Source organism: Typopeltis vanoorti, chromosome 16 (assembly GCF_054136105.1).
Source record: "Typopeltis vanoorti isolate ZY-2024b chromosome 16, IOZ_Tvanoo_1.0, whole genome shotgun sequence".
NCBI lineage: Eukaryota > Metazoa > Arthropoda > Arachnida > Uropygi > Thelyphonidae > Typopeltis > Typopeltis vanoorti.
Window position 1 is genome coordinate 11,341,704 of NC_143564.1, and position 15,390 is coordinate 11,357,093.

The 15,390-nt window shown below is 35.5% G+C and overlaps 1 protein-coding gene across 1 annotated transcript in view; it reads right to left on the reverse strand.

The window, feature by feature from the left end:
• Positions 1-12,672, reverse strand: part of LOC150097846 (uncharacterized) — a 452,334-nt gene extending 439,662 nt beyond the window's left edge. Inside the window, exon 1 of the mRNA XM_090406149.1 lies at positions 12,611-12,672. The gene's annotated coding sequence lies outside the window, so the exon portion shown is untranslated. The remainder of the gene's footprint in view (positions 1-12,610) is intronic.
• Positions 12,673-15,390: the final 2,718 nt, after the last annotated feature.

A 15,390-nucleotide genomic window follows, 5' to 3' on the forward strand; every position in this document is an offset into this window, starting at 1 on the left:
CCTGGTGAGTAATTTTTTTTTAAATAGTTAGCCATATATGTATTGATAGAATTTTTTAAAAATCTGTAATATTTATTTTTAAGATGTACAGTGTATATAGGCACACTAATTGAATCTGGGTATAGAAAAAAATAACGAACTAATCGTGGGCGCATTAATAGAAGGATTGCTGTATGATATCGTCTCCCATATACTCATATACCCACCATTCCTCCCATTATAATTTATTTTCCCTGACTCTCTGCGTTAGGTATCATACCAGTTATGAGTTTTTCGAGACCCCTGATACCAAACGCATTCAGGTGTAGCCCGTCCCTCTTATACAAATCTAATCTTCCATCAAACTCATTCCAAATATCAAAAAATCGCATCCATTCCTTCTACACAGCCTACGCATTAAATTGTTTGCCATCATAGTCCTTATTCTTAATTAATTTTTATCATATTGAGGTAATATACTTACTATTTTCACTTTCTCACTTTTCACTCTCGCCTCTGCCAACAACCCTTTCATCTCCTCTCTCTCTCTCTCTCTCTCTCTCTCTCTCTCTCTCTCTCTCTGATGCTGAACTTATCACTAGTTAAGTCGTTAGTACTTACTACAATTTATTGCTCTTATGCCACTTCACTTCTGCAAGTGGTTCTTGTTCTTCTCAAGGAGGAGCCTCAATTGGTTTCGATGATGCCCTTTGGTTAGAAAGACCTAGGTTCAAATCCTATCTAGGATGCGAAGAACATCTATCAGGGCTTTTCAACTGAGGGTGAGTTATACGGTCTCATATGGGAATAGAAGGGTTTTCCTCCCAAAAACACTGGTTTTTCATCCCGCAAAGTAGGCAAACCGGCCATTAAAATATACGCAGTCAACAGACATATTAACACTTACATCATGCCTGAGCTACTTCGGTCGTAAAATTCGAATAAAATAAATCTCCTCAAGGACGACTTTTCTCCTACAACATAATGGGAATATCAGAATTAGACTGTGACTATCTGAAAGAACTATGACCAATTTCATTCAGGTTGGAAGGGATTTTTCAATGAACATGAGGCAATTTCAGATGACATAGGAAATTTTCCCGTTTTAAACCAGAGAAGAGACAAATTTTGTGTTTAATTAATGTTTCTGGCATTTCATTTAAGAGATCCATCCAGTGGGCATCACGTCCATGAAGCACGCGTTTATGGATTGCTTGTTTCCACTTATACTTCATTGTGAAAATAGTTCTATTTTCTATATGTTACTCATTTCATTGAGTAACATATAGTCCTATATGTTACTCAACTAATTTAAAATGAGGAAGAATATCTAGATTTACTTCAAATTTCGAATCAATAATCATTAACCCAAATTCAACAGAGAAGACGATCAAATCGATGACCATGGTTGTTTTTTAGAGATTTTATTTTCTGAAATATTTCACAGAAATATTACGCCACATGTTTCTATATTCATAATCTTAAGTATAAGTTCTAACATAGGGTATAAGAGAGAGAGAGAGAGAGAGAGAGAGAGAGAGAGAGAGAGAGAGAGAGAGAGAGAGAGAGATTTCAGAGCAAAATTTATTTTACCAGAAGCCACCTGATATTCCTGATATTCTGGGAAATCAGAATCATCATTTAAAAAGATCCTGCCTAGAATGAAATAGACAACAAGGGATCAATAGCAAAAAATCTGTGATTCGTAACATTTTTGGTCTTTTCATCATTACGATGGGTGCTGAAAATTTCTGATAAACACGCCTAGAACAAAAAGGACTGATTTGTGCAACAGAGGAAAGACTTTCCCCCCCCCCCCCTCAGAGGAGTGCAAATGATGCAGCAGCGTTGTAACAAGCGTTGAGAATATGTAGAATAATGTATAAGTTACATGGTTCTACCTCAATTCTTTCATGGAGATTATCACTTTTCAGCATACCCTCATAAAAAAAAGAAAATACTAATAAAATAAATCTAATATCTTTCGTTCCCAACAGGAACACAGATTTATTTAACTTTTATTCCCGGTGGGAATAAGGATTTATTATCGTTATGTTGATTTATATAAGGATGCATTTATTTAAGTTAGAGGTTACTTATTTATAGTAAGGAATTCTCTAACATATTTTATTCACAGCGGGAATAATGAGGTGTTACAGGATTTGTAACTTCTTTTGAAAGATAAGATGGGCAGCCAGATTCTACCCTTAACCTATCATTGATAGCTGAGCACCAAAGAAATCGATGATTTCATAGACATCAGTAGAAAGAGGACAGTCGATTAGTCCTAGAATGAGTTCTAAAGTCTTTCTTTTTACCTTGGTTAAAACCTTAATTTCCTAAGGGGGGGGGAGTCCCACTTGTCTGAGCAAATGCCATTTCCACAAAACTCAGGTCCCACTGAGAACAATAATAAAAGAATTTATAAATCCTCCTGTAATAAATACAGAAGCGATTTGTCATAAAATTTGTGACGTAGTTACATGGATACAATGCGATGGATTTAATAATTTCAGGAAGGATAGAGGATGGAGAACTGCTGATCATAACAGATGAATTGCAGTCTACAAGAGTAAGAGTCAGACGGGAAGATGGCAGTCCTTTTGAGTCAATCTAGTATAAGATTGAGACCAATACAAAATATAAAATTAGTTGCTACTATAGGTCGGTGGATGCCAGGTATAATGAGGAAGAAATGCATCAGCAGATTAGTACAATGAGTGTAAGTAGAGTAATTATTATGGGGACTTCAAATTCCGTGACATAGATTGAAATGAGAAAAGATTACATGACAGGAAGAAAATGAAATGTAGACACTTACTGAGAGATAATTACTTGAACCTGAAGGTGATGGAGGGAACGCCAAGTACGAGTGTTGGATCTTATTATGTGATCAGAAGACCAGTCCATAACTAAGTTGATTACATTGCCTCCAACTGGGGAAAAAGTGATCACGTGGTCTTGACTTGTGAAATAGCAAACCATGTAGAAATTCTGGTTAAGAAGAGATACATGTAGAACTATAAGTCAGGTGATTATCATACACTTAAAAGGCAGAATGAAGCAGTACTATGGCATAACGTTTTGCAAGGGAAGGATACTCACAGTGCACGGGGGATACTCAAGGAATATCTGGAATAATCAATATAATATTGTATATCCACGAGCAGGAAGGTAATCGGGTAAGAGTTAAATGGATCAGTAATATCATTAAGCAACAGCTACAAGTAAAGAAAATATTGTGGAGGGTATATAAGAAGAAGGGTAACCAGCTAACTCAGTACAAGAATCAGGCAACAAAGGTGACTATCATGTAAGGGGTGCAAAATCAGATTATTAGACGCTTGTCTAGCAGGTGAAAGGAAATCCCAAAGAGTTTGTTGCTGTTGTTATTTGGCAAGTAGGAGGAAGAATGACCATGGAAGGATAACTTCAATGAATGCATAGAGAGGTAACAGAGGAAGATGCAATTGTTGTGCTACTCAGGGACCATTTTGCAATGGTAAGTCACCCAACTGAAGATACCGTTATGGCAGAGGTGTCAAGTACTAATGCGAAAACTGAGGTTGCCGAATTGGAGATACTTAGGACACTGCAGAATCTGAATGTGAATACAGGTGTGGGATTGGATGGGACATCGGATCGCGTTTTAAGAGAACATGTAGGGAAACCAATGTCTTTGACTAGGCTGTTTAATTTTAGTCTCACCTCTACAGTCTCAACAAAGTGGAAAGAGGGCAAAATAACTCCCTTGAATGAAAATGGATCTAAGTCTGTGGTAGCAATTTATAGACCAATTACATGGTCTAAAATGTAGGAATGAGTGGATTGGAATATGATATTCTATTAGGGATAACATGGCTTTGTGAAGGATCGGTCATGCCTTAGTTATCCACTAACTTTTTATAACAGAGTGACAGCTGCTTGATTACCTTGCCATGATAAGATGCAGTAATTTTTGCTGTTAAACTAGCTCTAATTCAAAACAGCATTCAAAACAAAATGATGATAATTTGATGGTAAAGATTTATCTTTATTCAAAAGCAGATTGGACGAATTTCCAATCAGAAGGATAATTGCCTCTGAAATAGGGAGTGCGACGGTGGCAAACAAGCCAGTAAATGCAGCACAAAATTAAAGTAATTGGGAAAATACCATAAAGAGACTTTTGTGCGCTATGAGCATGTTTTCAACTACCGTTCTTTAAGGATTTTTTAAGACCCTATGAAAAAAAAAAAAAACGTTGTTCTATTTTCACCATGAGAGCTACTCCTCCTCCAACACACGGCACACACACACACACACACACACACAAATTTCTACACAAATTTCTCTCTTCTACTCCCTACTTCCCATGCCAGTTATCTTAGCGTAATTCTCTTTTCATCTATCCTTCTTTCCCATTTTTAAGTTTTCATTATTCCTTTCTCTTTCGATTATCTTATTCTTCTTGCTGGTCAACTCACGCACTTCATATTCCAAGAATAACGAACTAACCTTACTCAACTTTATAAGCAAAATATACACGAAAGCATTCTTGCCATTCCGATAGGACTATTTTCATCTCTTCCTTAAACAGTATTAACATAAATGATAATCTTACTCCAATTATATGCAGCTTTACTATCAGTTTAATTCGTCAGAGAGTTCATTCGCCTATGCTGGATCTTGACTAAAAGTCATTTTACCAATTTATCGTTACTTTGAAAATAGATATCAAGAAGTAACAGCCCTCATTTCAACTGCTGCGCGGCGAATGAGGGTTCGTACAAAAAGATAAAGGTTACATTTCTTGCTGTTTACAGTTACTAGACGATTTACCACATGAGGTACTACGTGCTTTTTTCATCTCCCTGTTTGATACCATTGCTTTTCTTATTGGTATAAAGTAACTTCAAATAATTATCAAGTTGGATCTTAGAACAGGATTTTTTCTGATTATCTAAATCCTATCCCACTTTTTGGACAGTTTTTTTAATTACTAATTTTATTAATTAACTTACTAGTAGTGACTCGATAAAGTCTTACAATACCAATTTTTGCATTAATATCATTTTTCGAATACTTGAAGAAACGAAATACAGGAAGGAAAGTACAAACAGAACTGAAATAACACAACAAATGCTCAAGGGCATTTTCTATTATACGTGACTGCATAGAAGCAGGTTTTGGCATCCTGTACTTGACATGACATCATCTGAAGGAAATATGCATTTCCATTAAGAGTGTATTGGCAGTGTTCTGAGATCAGCTATAACGTAGTTGCACGATGGATTATTACAGAAACGACATGAAAATCTACACTTCAACAACGTGAATCAATATCCAATTACTGAAAGACTTTAGTGTGAGACCGCTCACAGAACACGTCCACAACAGTCTTGCTTTAGAAACGGTTTCACCTGCTTCTAGAGGAGCACGTATTTCTTTTCAACACCTGTTTTTAGAGATGGCTGGCGCAATAGGGATACAAAGACTTCCTGCTATCTTCCCTCATGAATGACGAATAAACAACCTTTACTAGTGTGTGTGTGTGTATATATATATATATATATATATATATATATATAATAAACTTCCCCTGGTACCAATACTTGAATATGTATTTACAATGATCAGCAACTAACACACAACATAACACACAGGAACAGGATGAGCTGCATTCATATAGTTCTACACAGCTAGCTGCATACTGAAATGCATGATTTTGCACTAATAGAGGCGTGCTTGGAAAAGGCCAATGCCGATGAGAAGAAGATTGTTACGATAATGATATAATGAGTACAATATTTACGCATGCGTAATAATTAACGGTCATCTACCATCTGTTCTTTATCATACATGCAAATATATTTGTCGTTTATATATAAGTGGACTTTTGCGTGTTAGACACACGTAGAGTGTTTATCGTTGAAGGACATCATACTACAAATACGAACGTGTATAACGAATGTGGCGTTCGCCTGCCAAGAAATTATAACATATTTATCCCATAATGACGTAGAAAAATTGAGTTTAAAGAGAGAGAGAGAGAGAGAGAGAGAGAGAATAAATAGACGTCTTCCATACACGCTATTGCTTGCTCCAGCAAAGAGTTCTACAATTTTAGTACTTCAAGTGCTGCAAAGCACAATTTCGACCATGTGAAATTCTTAAAATTCCCAGTGTGCACAAAATTTTATTTTCCGACACTACAGTAATTTGCTTTTTCAACTGTCAGTACTCTCAATTGATAGTATATGAGTTAGCCGGTTTCATACGCATGTTGGAGGGTTTTTCTCCCAGAACTTGGGAATTTTTCCAGTCTCTCAAATCTGCCAGAGAACACACATAATTAATAGATAAAATATACGGTGTAGTAGATTGTGTAATGTAGAATAATAATAATACGAAGATTATAATTTCATTCACCAAATTTCGTTTGCTAAAATGGCAGACTATTTATTTATTTATTTACTTTTTTTTTTGCCCGCCTGTCTTCAAAAAGTCAAGGATAAAGATACTTCCTGCACACCCCTTTGGAGAATAAACGGTGCTAGAGGATTTACCATATTTGCCGACGTATAAGACGCATACATTTTTCGGGGAAAAAAGTGATTTTTTTTTTGAAAATAAAGTATACATTTTTGAAAATAATTATAATATCTTATTATACATTGATTGAAAACAATTTCAGAGAATTTGGGTGTAAAACAATTATGTAGCAAGATAAGCTGTAGAATTACAATAACAGTTTTAATCTTCATCCTCATCTTCAGAGCTAGACAAACTATCTTCTGAAATCTCTTCCGTATTGAAAACAAAGGCATTGCTTTCAGCTAAACTAACGTCTTTTATTCCCCTTATAAGGAGTAGGCGGGGCCTTTTAACCTAACTTAGTTTTGGAGACTGTGTGGGCAGTTCTTCAAACAATAAATAACCTTCAATATTTTCATGGCCATAAGTTTCAACAATAATACTTTTTGCACATTTGACATCTGTTTTGGTTGAAGGCACATCAAATGTCAGAGGTACCTCATCCATATTTCCTATTGGTAATAGTTCAAAGTTTCCTTGTTTCCTAGAATTAACTTATGAAAGTCAATAACTTTATTTTTATATTTATCTGGCATCTTTTGTGATATTTTTGTTTTCGCTCGCATACACAGGTTATTTCTTTTCATAAACCTATGATGTTGAACCTATGAATTCAACGATACCTCTGTCTGTTGCCATTCTTTTTGATTGGTGAATAATCATTTTTGTTGATACTGAAATACCAGATTTTCTGTTGTCTAATAATACTTACATTATTAATTTTTCCTCAAGTTGTGGCCATTTCATCATTCCTTTACGGAGATTATGTTTATTACGTTTAGTCTCTTTTACGTTATGTTCTTGTTTTCTCCAAGTTCGTGTCATTACGGTACTGTATTTTTCACGTAAGTTTAGACAGACATGTCATGCTGCCAAATTGTGTAAATTATATACTGATTATACTTGATAAGAAATTTTCTTATTTTTCGTTTTTCCTTTAGCGTAATCCACAATAAATATTTGCCCTTGAAGTGATTTCACCATTTGCATCTGAGAGTAGTTAACTCCAACACCAAGCTGCATTCTCTCACGTACATGTTTTGATTTTTCAATTATGATAGATTAAAATATGGATAAAAAATAAGAATATGATTTCTTGTCGCGTATGAGATACCGCTACGCAATTTAAAATTCCCACCACACACAATTCAAGGTCAAAAGACACTCTTGATTGAATTTTATAAAGCAATTGCAATAAAAATGCTTCCTGGCAAATTCCTGGTATTTTTAGCGACATCCAATTTTTTAGATTAAGAACACGTGGAATTTCAGCTCTTTCTCCCCCCCCCCCCCTGCCTTCATAAAATTGCAGGCAATTGCTAATCCTAGTGGAGAAGTTTCACTGCAGAAGTGAGTAACTGGAGGAAATAATAGATCAACAGTGACGGCTCTTATTGCTGGAAAATATTGCATATTCCCATTTTTAGCAAGACTGTCGGACGAATGCTGTTATTTTCCTGATTATGTTGTGAGGTTTGGTTTTTACTTATTGCAGTATATAAGGTATGGCGGGGGAAAAAATAATAATAAAAATAAAAGTACTGAACTTCATATATCATTGCAGTTATTCAGTACTGTTTGACGAATACATCATAGCAATTGGAAACCGAAACAAACATTTTGGTTGCTGGTCGATGTGCGTATTTAACGCTCGTGAGTGAACGTGGAATGCCTGATTGCGTACGCACTCATCATAAATGATTTAAACGCACACAGATGTTTTTTAAATCGATTTTTCGATATGTTCCCCGGACATATCCGGGGAACATATCGAAAATATTTTTCGATATGTCGAACATATTTTTCCCCTCCTTCCTGTACATTTTCAAGCTGATTTTCCTTCTACTGCTTACCATTACAGCATACTTGGGATGGCTCAATACGTTTTGAGATTTCTGAATGAGTAGAATTACCTTGAATGCAATGTCTCGTTGGTCGAAACTATCGCTCTGAGAACTATTAAAAGTTATAACGAAAGTCAAAAGTACTACGCTGGTGATAGAAATGCCTGATGGATGCAGCAGATCGGGAGGTACTACATTACCTCCCGATTAGAAACTGAGATTATATATATATAATCTCAGTTTCTAACAGTTAACTAAACAAGAAAATTAATGAAATTAATTTTCATGTTTAGTTCATGCAAAAAAAAAAAATGTTTTTGCTGGTCAAAGATATTGGGTTGTATGAGAACCCAATCGCTTTTCGAGTAACTAATGATTGTGGACCGTGTCACCCATGTCTAAAACTGGGAAAGAAAAGAGGAATATCAGAAGAAAAAATAAAACAAATGCATATTTAACATTCAGATATCTCAACTAAAAGGACAATATCAAATTTTCATTCATGGCAACTACATATTGATTATTATTAGCACGTGACCACTGCGATGGACTGATCCAGGGAAGGCACTCCACATCATGCAACCCACCGTCTACATCTACTTAATCCACCACCAAACTCTACATTACCATCTATTACCCACTAGTGATAATTTTTATGTTATTGGATGTATTCTCTGGCCAATTTGCTTGTATGCTGGTTGATAAATCCGTATTTCAGAGAAATAATACGTTTCATGGGTTAACTCTCCTTCAATTGAGGGAGAGTTAACCCATGGAAAAAAAAAAGTTCATATAGAAATTTCCTTGGAGTCTTTTCAATCGAAGGAAACTTAGGAAGAATTTCAGAAAAAGAAGAAAAAAAAGATGACTGGTAGGAAGAGATAAAAAGAGGTGGAATTGGTTGCAAAAGACACGAGTAATTGGACAAGGTGGATCTCGACCTTATGTACCACGCGGCACGAAGAGGGGGGGGGGTGGGGGTGCACTGTATAAAAACATATGAACGAGTGTGTGAATTGGTTTGTGTATTTAAAGCGTAACATACGATGACGATTTGCGACAATTCATTTAAAAAATGAGTTGTCGCAAAATGGGTGGATTCAAAAGATCCGCCAGTTCGCGATACATAGTGAAGATGATCGTCTGATGTTCTTTCGTACTTTTAAATATTCTCCATTTCCTAAGAAAATTTATTTACTCGCGAAGATTCAGATGTGTGAAGAAGATATCATAGCAACTGGAACTAAAGCAAACGAAACAAACATCTGGGTTGCTGGTCGATGTGAGCGTTTAACGCTCGTGAGTGAACGTGGAATGCCTGATTGCGTATGCACTCATGTCGTAAATGGTTTAAACGCACAGAGATGTTCTTAAATCAATTTTTCGATATGTTCCCAGACGAATCGTTCGTTGGCTTTGATATTTATATACCTATGAGTACTTAACAGCTGCTTCCCCAACTCTATTTTTGTTGTTCTTCCCTTCCCCACCCCCGCACACAAAGTTCACCAGACCTACTTGCGCCCATTTGTGTACAAAAGTGCCGAATATCCAAGTCAGAGTTAGTGAAAATATGAAAAGTTACGGGGGGAGGGTATCAGAAGCGATCTAGGTAATTAAGAATTTTCTTTAATTGCTCAAAATGGTGAAACAGGTAGCCAATTCGCAGAATGATTTTTACCTGTATATCATTATTATACTGGTAAAAGGATTCTAGAAGCGTGTTCTTAACCGTTATTCAGTTACGGATATCTTTCCCTTTTTTGATGATGGTCTTCAGTAGTATGATCTTCAGTCATTAGCATGATGGAGAACTATGACATTGTCTGTTAATTACGTGTGTTCTTCGGCCAGTTTGTGTATATGACTGACTAACTCACCTTCACATAAAAAGTCGTTAGAAAGGTTCATCGCATCGCTGATGAGATTCGAACGTATGTTTTTCGAATAATACACTAGATAGGTTACGCTGAGTGTTGACTCGAATAATATCGATCAATCTCGATGAAGTATTCTATTGTATTCTACGAGTAAAGGCATGGTTTCCATTTTCCTATAGATATAAATACTGATTGTATAATATTCACTCTTGTAGCTGGGAGTGAGGGTAGAGAATACCGTCATCTGAAAGTGCAATAAAGATGAGAAAGTGATAGTATTGAGTGATAGGAAGCCACTGCCATATTCTTCTCCTCTCCTATGCTGATGATCTAAAAAAATTGCCTTCTATAATATCCCCCCTACACACACACACACATACACACACACACACCACAAATATTCGTCATCTGGATCAGATCAAAAATATTCCTTTTAAACTGTAAACAGAAGGAGTAGGGATAGACATAAACAGCTGCCGATAGTACTGTATTTGTGCTAAAATTAGTAGGACGGAACTAACTGTTTCTCGGGTCTCCTTTATTTATGTTTGTTTTTCTTTTCACACTTTCAGTTGCACTTATATCTACCCTGAGCCTTATAATTTGGGTGTATATGCAGTCTGTTCTTAAGATGGGAAATGTCCATCGCATTTACTTTGATCATTTATGATCAAAGTAAATGCGATGAAAAGCTAACATGTACAGTATGTGAAGGTTTGCCATTTAATCAATAACTGCATGCAGATATTCCATTTCGAATGAGTAAGACTAGCCTCTCATTCAACACAATAAATTTCCTAGTAATTGCGTTTGTTATATCATACTTTACCATGATTCCATGAAAAATAAGTGTTTTATACGGATTAAATTTCATGCGATAAGTATTAGCAAAATTTTAAGAAGTGCATACTGGTGCATAATTATAATTTTATTAATATCATAAAATTAAAACTTTCAGTAATCAAGTATTTAAATGAATACTATTTACTGTTAAGCGGCAACTTTTTGTCCCAAATCTGAAGCCAATACATACAGATTCCTAATTGATGATTTTCAAGAAATATTTTACGCAACAAGCATTTCAAACAAGAATTTAATTTCAAATCTTATTCGCTATACACTGATACTCATTACGTCATCAGGTGAAATTCATCCGTTAGGAGAAGTGAGTCGCCTGTGGGCCTGAAAAGTATTCTATTTGTTGTTGCTTTTAATTATTCGAAACTTGTACTCTATGCAGTGGAACAGTTTTGATATGATCAACAGTTCAGTACCTGAAATGATTTTTGCTGTTCTTCATATAAGACTTTAAGTATACGTTTTAACATTTTCAGCATCTGGCCAGACTTGAAAATGGCCAGCCGTTTCCGTGAACACTTTAGGAAATCTCTGCATCTACACTTTTCTTAAAACTATTGACAACTTATTTTGTCAAATGCCGATTCTCTAGTGGGAAATATTTTAAGCTTCAATGTTCGACGCGGAGCCGAAGCCTGAAATTCTAAGAACCCGAGCTAATTTTAGCTGGTCGAGTGCGATGTGACATCGCACACCCGCCCACCTTTAAGCAGCATGCCTCTGCTCTCCTTAATATCTCGCCCGTCAGACGTCATTAGTTCCCAGGCTACGTCAGTGCACAATATAGTGGAAAAGTCTGCATTTCCCCCTTATTGTGGATAAAAATAGAGGCATCATCTGGAATCAGGAAATAACCTACATCTCGGAGAATGTAACTTCTCCAGTCTCTTACAAAAAAACAAAAATTAATTATTCATGGCGTGGAAGAGGCACAGAAAAGGTCTCAGCAATGTGAAGCAGAAAATCACGTTCACCTGCCGGTTAATGAAGAAGCGGGCATTCAAATTAACTCAGGGAGTGCGATACCTCGCTCAACGCCACTGTAGCTAATTATAATAACATTTTTTTAAAGGAAAAAAATCGAGTTACTTCACTTCCGAAAACTTCAAACGCGATACAGATTTCATTTATATTCCATTATAGGCGCTGATATAAAACCCTTAAAATCTAAATAGTTAATGCCCTAAAATGGTGGGCTAAGGATTTTTTCCATTTTAATTAATTTTACACATATTCTTCATTTTTTTTTTTCGAATTTTCTTTTACATAAACCTTGCTCTAGAGACAAACGAAACTTTTTCAAGCTACTTCAAAGGCTCAAATAAGCGGCAGACTCACACCGGGCAGTGAAATTCATCTCTATCTAATTCGAACCAACAGTCTGTTGGTTGGAGAGTGGATAGGATAACCATGGAGTTCCTATGAGGTTACTCATGATAACGATTATTAATAATAAAATTATTTACAAATTACCCGTTTCTTTCACAGGACTTTTACTTTCACATTAAAAGTTTGTTTCTGTAGTACTGTAGTTTCTGTAGTACTCCTTTATTTATTTACTTGTTTATTGCGAATTAATACTTTTTTAATATAAATTTCGCGTTCGCGAAAATTTTCCCACTAGCCTATGTGGAGCAACGGCTTGGATCTATTAGTGCTTTGATATTATGCCTGAAGTTTAATTTTTTTATTTATAATAAGAATGTTTCACGTTTAGGTTTCTTTATTCGTCTTATCTTTCGGATTTTATACAGCGTACTGTTTCCTGTGATTTTTATAGCTTTGTTCCTGTTTATATCGATCTGAATAAGTTTTTTCCATTTTGATGTTTATTGTATGAATCTGCAGGAAGCATAGTTATTTGCTTTCTATTTTTATCTGCTTCCAGGAAATGATACTCATTCTATGTTTTAATACTCTTGTTTATTTTAGGGCACTGGACATGTTCTTCACATACTTTGAGTGTTTAAGTGGATTTTAATATCTAATGAATATTAAAATACTAAGCTTTAAAAAAAAAGAAGTTTTTTTCCTTAAAATGTTCATATAAATTTATTTGTAATAAAAATTTATTATTAATTAAATAATATAAACAATCTCCTCCTTTTCCTCAGTAATCTGTAATTGTTAAAAGACAAAAATAATTTACAATTTTTTTTTTTTTTTTTTTTTTTGAAGCTTAGTTGGGTATCGACGATGCTCTTTGATTGGAAAGACACGAATTCGGATCCCGTCTACGATGCGAAAAAACCTTTATAAGGAGTTTTTCATTTGAAGGTAACTCAACCAATCGCATTCAGTGATGGAAAGGTTTTCTTCTCGCAAAAACAGATACATAGGCCGGAATAACACACGCAAGTACATACATAATCCGAGGTGATATGGATACAGTGGAGATGGTGCAAAGGAGAGTGTTAAAAATGATGAGGAGACTGTGAAATGCAGAGAATGATATGATAGAGATCTACAAACTTTTGAAACAGTTATACAGAATACCAGTAGATGGAATTTTTCATTTTATGTAGGGCGGGAAGAGCACAAGAGGGCATCCATGGAAGTTGAGAATGAATGCACTGGAGAAAGGAGTGAGAGTTAAATTTTTCTCTCATAGAGGTGTGTGACTGGAATGCTTGCCTCTGGAAGTTGCGAGTGCAGATAGTGTGAATGAATTCAAGAGAAGGTATGATGGGCGGTGTGAGCGAATGTGGCCTTCCTCAATAAGTCTCTGATTCCGTGGAGGCTCTTGTAATAATAATAATAATAATAATAATAATAATAATAATAATAATAATAATAATAATAATAATAATAATAATACATTAGCCTCGTGGCAATAGCTGCTTCAATCAACATCCCAAACAACCACATCCTTTAAATTAAACTGATGATTTAGCTACCTTTTAATAAAATCTAATTAATGGTTTAAAACTTTTAAATATTTAATCTATTAAACAACGTAAACTTTCTAAATAAATCCTGATATCACAGCATTAGTAGTTCCGGTCATAATTCCAAACAAAACATCTAAATTTGTCGTATCAAGGAAGCATCAAATACATGTAAAATCTATTTGGTTTCCTTGATGCCAGTTTTCGCTACACCCAACTACACACATAGTACCAAAGGACTGTCTCCCCCCCACCACCACAAAAACGTTTGGCTTAATTATTCGGCCCTCTTTTAAAGAGGCCGAATAGTTAAGCAAACTTGAAGGTGTATATTATTTAAGGAGAGGGAGGTACGATTAGTATTGTGTGAATAATGGTTAGTGAGGGCCTCCCACGAAAAGTCTCCATGCAGATCCTGTGTAATGTGTAATAATAATAATAACGACGAGGTGATGGTGTTGTGGGTTCATATCCTTACTCTTCAATTTTACTAATCGGAAAACCCACCATTGAAGTAGTCGCCATTTGACATTAAACTACCAACATGTAGACGGGCGTCTACCGAAATTTCTTCGAAATATTTCAGAAGTATTGTACGCCCACACTTCGTAGAGCCGACCTTGGCAATGTGCCAAGAATAGTCAATTCATGCTGAAGGGGGAAAAGAAATAAAGGATGTACAAATTGGTCACCAACACGCGAAACCACGTGCTTTACACGTAAATTTTCCAATTGCTGTACAAGCAAAATAGTTACCACTTTAAGAACTAGAATTTTCATAAAAGAAAAGCTAATTTTCCGTCGTATAATAATAAACACTCATCCCACGAAACGCATTGATTGCCCTAATATCGGACGGGATTCTCCTTCTTTTGACATGCGCAGAAGTGTCGAAGGGTCTTGCATCTGTGGGCGTACAGTAATATCGAATCCTTCAGCAGAAGACACAGTGCAACGAAAAAAAGTTAGTAAATCAATTTGCAATACGTACATTCAAGGTTTGTAATGATGCATTAAGGATAGACATAATATCACTCTTTAAAAGATGTCTTGAGACATGTTACTTCGCCTCTCTCTCTCTCTCCGTAAACTTATTTACTCCAATGTCACTCATGACTTCTACTGCATCTGTTTTCTAGGGACTTCGTATATTTTTAATGAGAATAAAGTGGAAATACTTTGTACGCAATCGCTAATGGAAAAATGTCTACTGTCTAGTCTTCAAAACATAAACAAGACAGAGCAACGCAATTTACGTCTTATACTGTACTAGCCTTCATAACCTTAGTTGCTTTAGATTAATATGAACAACTAATATGATGTTTTCTTTTCAGGAAACGGTAGAAAGCCGTACAATGAGAGGCA